Raw genomic sequence first — 12,127 nt, forward strand, 5'->3', positions numbered from 1 at the left:
ATTCAAGAGCCAAGGAGGCTGGGGTCACGCAGGGGTCACAGGAAAGGGACAAACCTAGATTGCCCTAAAGCAGGGGGCAGGGAGCCATCTGCCCAGGGCCCTGCAGCAGCAGTGTGGGGCTGCCGGCCGGTCAGGTAGGGTGCGGGAGCTCCCAGGGCAGGCAGCCAGGGGGATGGAGAAGCCTGCCTTTTGTCCCTATCACACCGCCCGCGCCTCCGCAGTGTGATGCCCACACCCCTCAGCCTTCCCAAAGTGCCCAGCTTCGCTGAGCCCATCTTCCAGGTGGGAACACTGAGGCCCAGGCTGGCTTAGGAACTCACTGGGCGGGACAAGACGGGTGCGGGACGGGTGGGGTAGCCGGGACTCCTCAGCGGACGCGCCAGGCGACAGTCTCTGGGGCTCTGCTTGCAGAGCTAGGCGCGGGCCCGGCCCCCTCCCCGGCCCGCGGCGAGACCCCGCCCCGAAGGCGGAGGCAGGGGAAGGGGCCCCGGGCCGACTCGGGCCGCCCCTCCGCCCCGCCCCGCGCCGCGCACAGCCGGGGCTCGCGGCTCTCGACGCGCCGACGGCCGGGCAGACTGACGGACGGGCGGCCGGACGTGCGGAGCGCCCCGCGGTGAGTGCCCGCCGAGCCCCTCCTGCGCGGGGTCCCCACCTTCTCCTCCGCGCCGCGCCCCCGCCGCTCGCCACGGTGGGCTCGGGGGCCCTCTGGCGCCCCGACGGTTCGGCGGCCCCGCGGACGGGCACCCGGAGCCGGGAGCGTCCACACCCCGCCCCGCTGCGGGCTCGCCTTCCCTGTCCCGGTCCCATTGGACAGATGCGGGCGCCGAGGCCAGCGCCGGGGCGGGGAGGGGGGCGCTCGGGGTCCGTGGGCAGGGTCCCCCCACCCACCAGGTCGCGCGCGCCACCCCCTTCCCCCTGTGCTGCCGCCCTTCCCTCCGCCGCATCCAGCCGGTCACCGCACCCCCCCACCCCGGTATTGCTCCACTCCTTCCCTAGGCCCCCTCCTCCCCTCCCCCTGCCTCTCAGCTCCCTCCGTCGGGCACCACCCCCACCACCCACACTAGTAGCCAAAAGTAGCCTGGGCACACGCGCCATCCCGTCACCCCATTCCCCCAGGCAGAAAGTCCTATGCTGAGAGCCACCTCCCCATCTCTCGCACACATGCTCGGGCCTTTCACACTTCTCTCCCACACACATCGCTTTTGCACACATGCCTCATACACACGCGCCCCTCTCACGGGCGCCTCCCAGACACGCATGCCTCTCCAGCAGTCTCGGTTACACGCGTGTGCCTCTCTAACACGCATGCATGTCGGCCACACGTGTGTCTGTCACACATGCATATCTATCTCACATGTGTCACACACGTGTCTCACGCATAGCTGGAGTAACAGACATCCCCTCGAGCACCGAATCTTGCACAGCGAGTCACAGACACCGACGACTCCAGGGTCCCGTGCACCCTGAGGGTCGGTCTACTGTAATGGGTTCTGCACTGTGTTCCCTGCTCGCCTGAGTTTGCTGGGAGCCAGAGTAGCGCCCCCGGGAGGGGGGGGGGAATGTCTCCAGGCTCAGCCTCTCTTGCCCTGGGGCCTGGGAGGCTGTGGGAGCACAGGCAGCATGGTGGGGGGTGGGCTTCTGGGATGGACCTGACTCCACCAGCCTCCCCACTCCTTATCCACCCCTGTATTCTCTCCCCTGCTCCCACCCTCCCCTCCCCAGCAGGGTTGCCCTTTCTCTCTTTACTGTTACAAGGTGATTGCACTTGGACCGCCGGAAGCTGGTGAGAGCCAGCAGGTGTCATCAAGGCAAGCCAAAACAGAAAGAGATTTGGGTGGCGGTCATCACCCAGAGCCCCTTGAATAGGGACTGGTCCAGGCCCCTCGCAGAGCAAGCCCCCATGAGTGGTCCCGGCATGTGTCTGTAGCTGAAGGACTGGGGCTCTGAGCCGCACCTTCCCCGGATGCAGATGAGGGTGAAGACCCCCACCAGGAGGGGGGGGCTGTACTTGTTGCTCCCTCACCTCTCACCCTCCCCCCTTGCATCCAGAGCTGGGAGATGGAGGAAGTGGGCAGGGAATGGGTGAAATCAAGGAATCTTGCTCTGGCTATGCAGGGCCCGCCAGCCCCAGCTCCGACTGGCCCTGTGTGTTTTGTCTGGCTCTTACCGTGCTGTTATTATTTTTAAATATTTAATTAGCCACCAGGATCTGCACATGGGCAGGTTTCACGTAAAAGTCCAGATTCCCATCTTCACTTGAAAAATCGCGGCGGCCGGCAGCACAGGACCCACACCCCGCCGTGGTGCCCGCTGGCAGTGCTGCCTGCCTTCTGTGCCTGCGGGTGGAGGGGGCACCGTCTGGCCCAAGTCTCCACCAGGCCTGCTTGTACGTCCTCAGCGCCTGCCTGGCCTGTAGGTCTCCGTGTTCGCTGTGCCTGCTGTATAATCCGGGCTGTTTCTGCCACATTCCGGCCCCAGAGGGGCCTGGGCTCGTCCCCTCACCCGTGGCTGGGGAAGCCCTGAGGGAGCCTCATACCTCTCTGCTGCACTGAAAGGCGTGCTGGGGCCCAGACCACAGGCATCTTTGTGATGATGGCAGGCACTTTCTGCTGGCCCGTGGGGGACAGTGTTCTGGGAGCCCCTGGGCGGAAGGCAGTGATCTCAGAGTCAGACCTTGACCATCTCATTCCTCCTATATCCTGTCAGTGATTCTGCAAGGTCACATCCTTACCCTGTTTGACAGCTGGGGAAACCGAGGCTCAGAACTTTCCAGCAAACGCATGGTAGAACTGGGATTTCAACCTAGATTTTTCTGATCCCACAGCCAATCTCTTTAATTCCCCCTCCCCCCACTTCAGTGACTCCAGCAGAGGAAGGACTTGGTCTCATCCACCCTGGGCCAATTCCCAGAGTCAGGCCCATGCCTGGCACCCAGTAGATGCTTGATAAATGCTTGTGGAATGACGGAGGGAAGTGCAGCTGCTTCTCTGCAGGGGTCAGGGTAGAGCTAAATTCAGGGCCTAAAGCGAAGAAGGTTTCATGCAGACTGAACGACCACCCAGGTTCCTTTTATCAGCCTGAAAGCTCAGCAGTTTTCTGTGCTTTTAAAATTTTATTTTATTTGTTTTATTTTATAGAAAGGGAGTGAGGCAGGGAGAGGGGCAGGGGCGAGGGAGAGGGAGGTGGAGAGAGGAGAGGGGGCGGGGGGAGAATCCCAAGCAGGCTCCACGCTCAGGAGCTTGGTCCTATCTATGCCTGTGAGATCATGACCTGAGCCGAAATCAAGAGTCAGATGTTCTACCGTCTGAGCCACCCAGGTGCCCCTCTGCTTTAGTCTTAATAGTCATCTTGTCTGTGACTCTGTCACCACCAAGACGAAGATTCCTGAGTCTCAGTCTATATTGCCTTAGGAGCATCCTGGTGGGGCGTGTTGGACATCAGGTTCCACGTTGGTCCTGCATTTGAGGGCTGTAGGTGTGAGCATTTTCTCAGGAAGCCCAGGTTGGCGTACAAGATGCCTTACAAGGAGGAACTCAGGCTCCCAGCTCCTGGCTCCTGTTCCCTTGGGTGGCCCCTCCACGGGTGGCATGGGGTGGGGCAGTGCTGTGCTATTTTTTTAAAAAATGTTTGTTTATTTTTGAGAGACAGAGACAGAGCATGAGCAGGGGAGGGGCAGAGAGAGAGAGGGAGACACAGAATCCGAAGCAGGCTCCAGGCTCTGAGCTGTCAGCACAAAGCCCGATGTGGGGCTCGAACCCACAAACTATGAGATCATGACCTGAGCCGAAGTCAGATGCTCAACTGAATGAGCCCTCCAGACACCCCATTGCTTTGTTATTTTAAGACCTAGTTCCCGTACTCTCTCTTGTGAGCCCACGTGTGTGGCTAAAGTCCTGTCATTGAAGCACCCCAGGGACATGTGGCCTCCTAGATGTTTGCTGACCTGACTGAATGAGGACCTGCTCTTCCAGAGTGACTGGGGATGGTGGGCAGCCCCAGCCTCTTCCTCATACTTCCTGAAGGTTTTCCTTCCTGCTGGGGAGGAAGGTGCTGGGCTGTACAAGGTAGTGCTAAGGGCCCATCCCTCCCTTCCCTGGGCCTCAGTCTTACCTTCTGTAAGGTGGGTATCCTCCGACGGCTTTCCAGGGCTCGTGGTCCTGAAGTGGAGGGGAAGAGGGACTCCCAGTTTCTGTTCTCTGGGAGGCAGTTGGGTGTAGCCTGCCTCCCAGGCCTCCTGAACTCCGAAGGGCCTCCCCCTGGTGAAGGCCTTGCCCTGGGACCCAGTTGCAGCTTGCGACGGGATTCTGGACGCTGTGCTCCTACAGCCCCATGATCTCTGTGAGGCCTGGCAGGAATAATGCTATCAGGTGGGAACTGCTGCAGGAGCTTCACCCTCCTGAGCCCAAAGTAGGAGTCACGTCCTGGGTGAGGCACCGTCCAGGTAGGGACGCCTCGGGGACAACGCAGACATGGTCTCTCCCAGGCAGTTTATGTTCTAGTTGGAGGGGCAAGGTGGGGTGAGTCAGGTGACAAATGAATTAGGTTGATTGCAGATGCTCTAGAGGAGTTTAAGTCAGGACAACCAAATCCAGGTGGGCAGGGAGAGTTCTTTGAGGAGGAGTTCTGAGCTGAGACCAGAGTGGTGAGGGAAAATGTCAGGCAGCGAGCACAGCTAGTGCAAAGGCCCTGAGGTGGGACCCTGCTTGGTGTGTCTGAGGGATGGAGAAGGAGGAGGCTAGAGTGGCTAAGGGAGGGGAGGGAGGGTGCTGAGTAAGCGAAGAAGGGCAGGGCAGGGAGTTTGAAAGCTACTGAAAAGTTTTGATGGAAGGAGCAGTGAGATCTGATTTTTGTTTTAAAACACCCCCTCAAGCCATAAGATCAGGAGGCTTGTGCTGGCCCCATGCAGGGGTGCAATTCTCACCTTTGAGAAGCCGCAAGCGGGTGGGAGAGACAGGCGTGTGGGCAGACATTTGAGATCCAGGGTGACAGATACTGGTTAAGTAGATGTTGGTACAGCCTCACTGTGGAATATGATGCAGCTGCAAAGAATTAGAGTGCTCTCTGTGGAAAGAAAGGTCCTTCCAGATCTGTTAAGAGAGGAAAACAAGGTGCTGAATGGCATGTACAACACACTACTCTTTTTAAAAAAAATTTTATTAAACATTTTTAAATTTATTTAAAAATTTTTTTTATGTCTTTATTTTATTTTGAGAGACAAAGAGCAAACGGGGAAGGAGCAGACAGAGAGGGAGACACAGAATGTGAAGCAGGCTCCAGGCTCTGAGCTAGCTGTCAGCACAGAGCCCGATGTGGGGCTCGAACCCACGGACTGTGATCATGACCTGAGCCGAAGATGAACACTTAACCAACTGAGCCCCACAGATGCCTCTTATTTTTAAAGTTTTAAATGTTTATATATTTTTGATATATAGAGAGAGACAGAGGTTTAGCGGGGGAGGGGCAGAGAGGGAGACACAGAATGTGAGGCAGGCTCCAGGCTCCGAGCTGTCAGCACAGAGCTCGATGTGGGGCTCGAACCCACAAACTTCTAGATCATGACCCGAGCTGAAGTTAGACTCTTAACCAGCTAAGCCACCCAGTCGCCCCTAAAACATACAATTCTTGTGTCAAATAAGAAAAATGAATTCACGGGACACCTGGGTGGCTCAGTCGGTTAAGTGTCTGACACTTGATTTTGGCCCAGATCATGATCTTGAGGTTTGTGAGCTTCACCCCATATCGGGCTCTGCACTGAAACGTGGAGCCTGCTTGGGACCCTCTGTTTCTACTTCCCTTTTCTGTCCCCTGCCACCCATAAATGAATAAAGTGAAAATAAAAAAGAAGAAGAAGAAAGAAATACAAATTCACGCTGGCTTGTATGTGCATAAAGCAGCCTGGGCAGAAACGCGAGGAACAGGTTTTAGTGCTGTGGTTGCCTGGGGGTCAGGGTGGGTTGGGGTGGGCAGGTGGGGGCCTAGGGTGCAAGGGGGAGGTGACACATCCCACACTGTGCCTTGTTTATATTTTCTGCTTTTTGAACCATGGGACTGGATTGCTTGCTCAAAACATCAAATTGAGCAGTTGGGCCGTTGGTGGGTGACTGTTGGTTTGTGAGTTTTAAGTGGAAGTGCTTCAGGATGGTTTTTAAATTCCCGGCTTGACTGACCTTGTTGTTGAGCAGACGGACTTCTTCCTGGCATGGCATGCAGAAGTTTCCACTGTGATTAAATTAGATGGTAACAAAGTCACTCTTTGCAAGGTTTGGCAAATGGACAAAAGAAAAAACCCACCCTCTCTCTCTCCCTGTTTCTTACCCCCTTTTCCTGTGGGTGTGTTTCCTTCTGGTGATTTGACTGCTGGCTCTTCCTGGCGTGGGTACCATGGCACTTACCGTGCAGTCCTGAGACTGTTTCCGCAGTCAGCCCCTCCCGGCTGACGACAGGTCCAGAGCTGGGGGTGGCCAGGTGCAGGAAAGCCCCTGCTTTGGCTTCCTCTAGGGTTCAGATTCCCAGCCCTGCCACTCACAGGCTGTGCTCCCATCAGGCCAGTGACTTATTCCTTGGAGCCTCAGTTTCCTCATCTGTAAAATGGGTATCCTATCTCTGTTAGGGTTAACAGAAGGAGAAAATGAGATCACTCATTCCTTCATTGAATAGACCTTTCTTGAGCATCCACTGGGTCCCGGATGCTGCTCTAAGTGCTGGGAATGACAGTGACCAAGACAATATCTTCTGCCCCCACACACTTTCTGGCAGGAAGCACACACAGGAGACATATGGGTGCTCCCTGTTGTGTCCTGTGCTAGCCGTGTGTGCGATGAAGAGACGGCAGGGCTGGTCCAGGGCTGGGAGCTGGGGTGCAGGCAGGTTAGGCAGAACATCAGAGGAGTCAGTGGAGTAGATGCTTTGGGTGGAGTGGTCACAGCAGGTGCAGATGGCCTGAAATAGCTACAGATCAGGGCCTCCATGCACAAGAAGAGCCACTGGGGGGCCAGGTCTGGGGGCCACAGGAGGGCTTCTGTTTTAACTCTTGGTGTGATATAGAATCAATTGAGGGAGGAGTGAGCCCTGATTGAGATTTTGAAGTCCTGCACCCCTGGGCTGTTGGGGGAAGACCGCAGAGGCCTAGGACTTGGCCTTAGGGGACAATGGCGAGTAGTGGAGTTGTTTTCTTTCCCCGGGAGGGTTGAGAACCATGGCTGATCATTGCTTTGAGCAGCCAGGAAGAGGCTTGCGAAGCCCAGGTTCCTGGTCAGTGGCTCTTGGGACATCCATGCCAGGGATGTGTGCTTGCAGTAGCCTCTGGTGTGGCATGGCCTGGCGTCCCTCTCGCGCCCACCTGAGGGCCCCAGGGATGCACACAGGCAGTTCTGACGGCTTCTGTCCTGGCTGTCCTGAAGGACAGCCTAGAGGTCATGAGAGTCTGAGAGGCATCTAGCTGAGTTGGGCAGTGGTCAGGGAGGGCTTCCTGGAGGAGGTGATACATTCACTGCAAGGTAAAAGTGTGAGAGAGACACAAGAATGGGAGAAAACCTGCTCCTCTTGGAGAAGGGCAGGTGGGAAGCAAGGCTGTGCTGGTGGGCTAGACTCCGACACTGGAGCACCTCAAATCCTCGTCTGTGAATGGGTGATGGGCAGCCTTGGGACATTTCTTAGAAGAGGATGGACATGGCCAAAGGGTTAGGGGGTCTCTATGGCAGCCCGAGCAGGAGGTGGGACTGGAGGGGCAGAATGGTGGTAGGCAGAAGAGAATGTGACACTGAGAGTGACAGAGCAGGGACGCTGAGGCTCAGAAAGGGGCCTGCCTGGCTGTAGTCACACAGCAAGTGAGGAGGAAGAATGGGGCGGGAGCCAGGTCTGTGCACCTCCAGGTCCTGCTCCGGATGGGCTGCCCTTTCATTGCAGGCATGGCCGGCATGCATGCACGCACTGCTCATCCTCCTCCTCCGGCCGGGTCCCTTCCCGGGGCCTCTCCCGGGTCAGGCTGTGCGTCATTTTCCACCATTGTCCCCACAGTTATTGGAATTTGGAAACACTGCAAAAATGCCTCTGTCTTCTCATATATGGAGATCATTGCAAAGAAAGTGCTGGTTTGGGGAAAGGTTATTTCCTTCCTTGAGGGTGGGGAGCCTAGCTTTTCTGGTGGGGGGAGATGCTGCATTGTAGGCCAGAGGGACCCCACCCAGGTCACAGTGCTCGTGAGGAAGTGGCTGCCTGCCCGCCCGCCCGGGGCTGGGAGACTTGGCCCGGCCCAGAGGGTGGGGGGGCAGTGTGCGCCGTTGTCCTGGGGAGCGGGATGGCCACAGGCAGACCCTGACCTCCTGGGGCTTTAATCTCACCTCCTATGGTTTCAGTTTCCTCATCCTGGCTCAGCTGTTTGATGCCCAGGAATGGCCTGAAATGTGGGAAGAGGGCCTGATAATGGGGTGACAGTGGGGCGAGGACCCATAGGCCAGAGAGGCATGGAGGCTGCTGGCACGCCTGCCTGGCCCGAGTCCCATGACCCTGGGTGATGAGGGCCTTGTCTTGCAGCCTCAGCTTCTCCATCTGTAAAGTGGGCCTGCTGGTCATGGGCTGCCTAGCAGGGCTGGTGTGTGGACTACAGGATGTATGCAGAGCCCCAAGCATGGCTTTTGGGGGGGTCCACAGTGCCTCACTGATACATGCCAGCTAGGTTCTTGGAGTGCCGTGACCCCATTCTCCTGTCATGTGTCTCTGTATTCTGATCTTTGAGATGGCCATGGTCTGTGTAGGGGCCAGCCCTTGGCCTTGTGGTCAGGACACACCAGTTCTTTTATTTTTTTAAAACGTTTATTTATTTTTCAAAGTGGGGGGCAGAGAAAGAGGGAGAGAGAGAATCCAAAGCAGACTCCTCACTGTCATCACAGAGCCCAACACAGGACTTGAACTCACGAACCATGAGTTCATGACCTGAGCTGAAATGAAGAGTCCAACGCTTAACTGACTGCACCCCCTCAGGGGCCCCCAGGACACACCAGTTCCTGATGAGCCTCCCAGAGTTCTGTCCTCAGCCAGGTCTCCCATCCTGGCCCTGAATTCCCAGCAGTGCCTTCGGTCCCTAAGTGAGCTTTAGGTGACCTGGAAAATTCTGTTCTTCTCCTTTGTCCTCACAGTGAAAATACAGCATTAAAAATACTGTGGTCAAGAAGTCCTGGGAGCCCTGAGAACACAGCCCCCAAAGAGTCTGTGGCCTGGGTCCTAGGGACCTGGGAGGGGTCTGAGCAGGACAGCACAGCCTGCTGGGGATGTGTGGGATGGGCACAGCGGGACAGGACCTCCGCGGACCAGGCCGGCTCAGGGGGTTGGGGACCAGTGGTCTTGACCTGTGCTGGCCCCTCAAAGGCACAAGACATGTTGGACCCTCCTTGATCCCTGACACTCAGACACACACACACACACACACACACACACACACACACAGCTCTCATTGTGGTTTCCGCATCAGCCTTCCTGGTCCTTGGGAGCTCAGAGATTAGTTGCCCGCATGGTGGTTTGGTGCTGGCTGAGCCTCTCCGTGTCCCTTATCTGCTCCCCTGGCATGTCCCCAGAGTGGATTCGTTCCCATGTCGTCTGACCATCGGCACCCCAGGGGCTCTGGCTGCCGAAGTCTGATTACAGGGGCTGATGAAGGCGGGCCCCATAGGGGGCCTCGTGTCCTTTCTTGGGAAAAAAGCCAGTGGCTATCGGCTTCCTCTTCTGATAAAGGGATAATTAGCGTAATACCAGCACATTTTCTGCTGTATCTCCCAACCTCCTGTGCCTTTACATCATATGTGGTATACTTTTATTTTTTATTTTTTTAATTAAAAAGTGTTTATTTTTGAGAGAGAGAGAGAGACAGAGTATGAGCAGGGAGGAACAGAGAGAGGGGGAGACAGAATCCGAAGCAGGCTCCAGGCTCTGAGCTGTCAGCACAAACCTCGATTCGGGGCTCGAACTTGTGAACCGTGAGATCGCCACGTGAGCCCAAGTTAGATGCTTAATGGACTGAGCCACTCAGGTGCCCCATAGTATATGTTTAAAAATCCCTCCCATTACGCTTATTTTATAGGACACCTTTTGTCTCAACAGTAGACAAAAAAAACAGACTTGCCCTGAATCAGCAATACCCATGAAAATGCAGGGAACAGGCACCAAGCAGGGCTTTGAGCTGCTTCTGTTCAGCCTGCAGGGGCGGGACCTGCCCTTTCTTGGTGCAGAGGAAGGTTGGCAGGTGTCAGGGAGGTGTGAACGACGCACCAGGGTTCCTTGGAGAGTTCTCTATGGAAGCGAATAAGGCGGAGGATAATCACTGTCCCCAGGTTGCCGTCACCCCTGCCTTGTCCTGACATGTGACCTCACCCTGCATGGTCTTCTCTGGCCCCACTTGGACAGAAGCCCTCGGGCTGGGCATCCCAAACTTCTCATCTTCTGGGGACCCCCTTCCCACTTTCTGAGCCCTTGTTGGTGTGTCCCCTGCTGGGCAGGGCCATGAGTGGAGGCTGCAACCCCTTCAGCACAGATGCCTTCTCTGGGACCAAGTCCCTGGTTCTCAGGCGGGGGGTGGGGGGTGGGGAGCCCTCCCTGAGGCATTGGTGGCCTGGGGTCCATGCCAGGGGGTAGGGACTGGGGGCTTAGGGCCAGGAACACGCACACTAATGGTCAGTCGAGCCCTCAGTTGGCCTCAGGACCGGCGTGAGGGTAAGTTTACCCTCCTGCCCCCATCCCCTCACCTCCTGCAACTTGTTTTCTTTTTCTTTTTCTTTTTTTAAAATTTTTAAATGTTTTTATTTCTGAGAGAGAGAGACAGTGTGAGCAGAGGAGGGTCAGAGAGAGAGAGGGAGACACAGAATCCGAAGACAGGCCCCAGGCTCTGAGCTGTTAGCATAGAGCCCGACGCGGGGCTTGAACCCACGAACTGTGAGATCATGACCTGAGCCGAGGTTGGACACTTAACCGACTGAACCACCCAGGTGCCCTGCAACTTGTTTTCTTGAATGGAGTGGCTGACCTTACCTCCCCCGATGAGCGCGAGAGACCAGTTTACTGGAGTGCTGGCCATGGAGAGGATATGGTGATGTCAGTTGCCTGTCCCTGAAATGCCCCACTGTGACCCCAGGGTGGGACATACCTGACCCAGGTGTGCTCCCTTAGAATGGCCGTGGCGTCCTGTGCCTGGGCTGGGAGCAGTGACCTTCCTTGGCCCCAGACCCTGGGGCGGGGGTGGGGTGGGGGGTGGGGGCGGCTCATGGGAAGATCGGGTCCCAGTGTGGGGTTTGCTTAAGGCCGCTCAGGAAGAGCAGAGGGCTCTGCTGTGTCATCAGGGAAGACTAGGGACCTGCTGGCACCAGAGAAAGCTGCAGCTAGGGACCCTGATGCCACCAGGCCCGCCTTATACCCCAGCTCTATTTTGTCTCTGCTTTTCCCTGTAAGCCTGGTTGATTCTCTCAAATTGACTTCAGTGTGCCTGCCCTCAGCTTGGAGGGTTCCCTCAAGGTCTCTTCCACCTGATGGTCCCTATGTTCTTTTAGTTCCAGTTCAGAGTCCTGGGGAAGAGCTCTGATTGGCTTAGCTTGGGCTAAACGTCCACCCTGGGCCGATGGGCTGTGGCCAGCGGTGGGGTCGGGATACTGACATGGCTCTGTGGGCTGTCTCCAGCCGGTCCCTGTGAATGGGCCCTGAGTGGAGCTGACTGTCAGCATCAGAGGGGCCTATGGCAGGGACCAAGTTTACTAATTCCAGAAACAAACATTCTCGGAGTCCAGTCTGCAGCAGACAACACGGGTGCTAGTCTTGACATTCTCATCATAACCGTCAGGGTTATTTGGATTGTAGGTGAGAGAAAGTATAATGTGAGCAAAAATGTCATGGTATGAGAGCGCCTGGGTGGCTCAGTCAGTTAAGCGTCTGACTCTGGATTTCGGCTCAGGTCTTGATCTCACGGTTTATGAGATCGAGCCCCAGGTCGGGCTCCATGCTGACAGTGTGGGGCCTGCTTCTGATTCTCTCTGTCTCTCTGTCTCTCCCTTGCTCATGCTTGCTCTCTCTCAAAATAAATAAACTTTTTTTTTTTTTTAAAAAGTCATAGAATAAAAAAGTACAGGTATAGTTTCAGGCTTGGCTGTAT

The 12,127-nt window shown here is 56.3% G+C and overlaps 1 protein-coding gene across 3 annotated transcripts in view; it reads left to right on the plus strand.

Moving 5' to 3' along the window:
- The first annotated feature begins 526 nt into the window (after positions 1-526).
- The window catches only part of FBLN2 (fibulin 2), a 79,934-nt gene continuing 68,333 nt past the window's right edge, over positions 527-12,127 (plus strand). For all 3 annotated transcript variants that reach the window (XM_039254957.1, XM_039254959.1, XM_039254958.1), the window contains exon 1: positions 527-613. The gene's annotated coding sequence lies outside the window, so the exon portion shown is untranslated. The remainder of the gene's footprint in view (positions 614-12,127) is intronic.

The sequence above is a fragment of the Hyaena hyaena genome, unplaced genomic scaffold (genome assembly GCF_003009895.1).
Source record: "Hyaena hyaena isolate Hyena2069 unplaced genomic scaffold, ASM300989v1 scaffold_501, whole genome shotgun sequence".
NCBI lineage: Eukaryota > Metazoa > Chordata > Mammalia > Carnivora > Hyaenidae > Hyaena > Hyaena hyaena.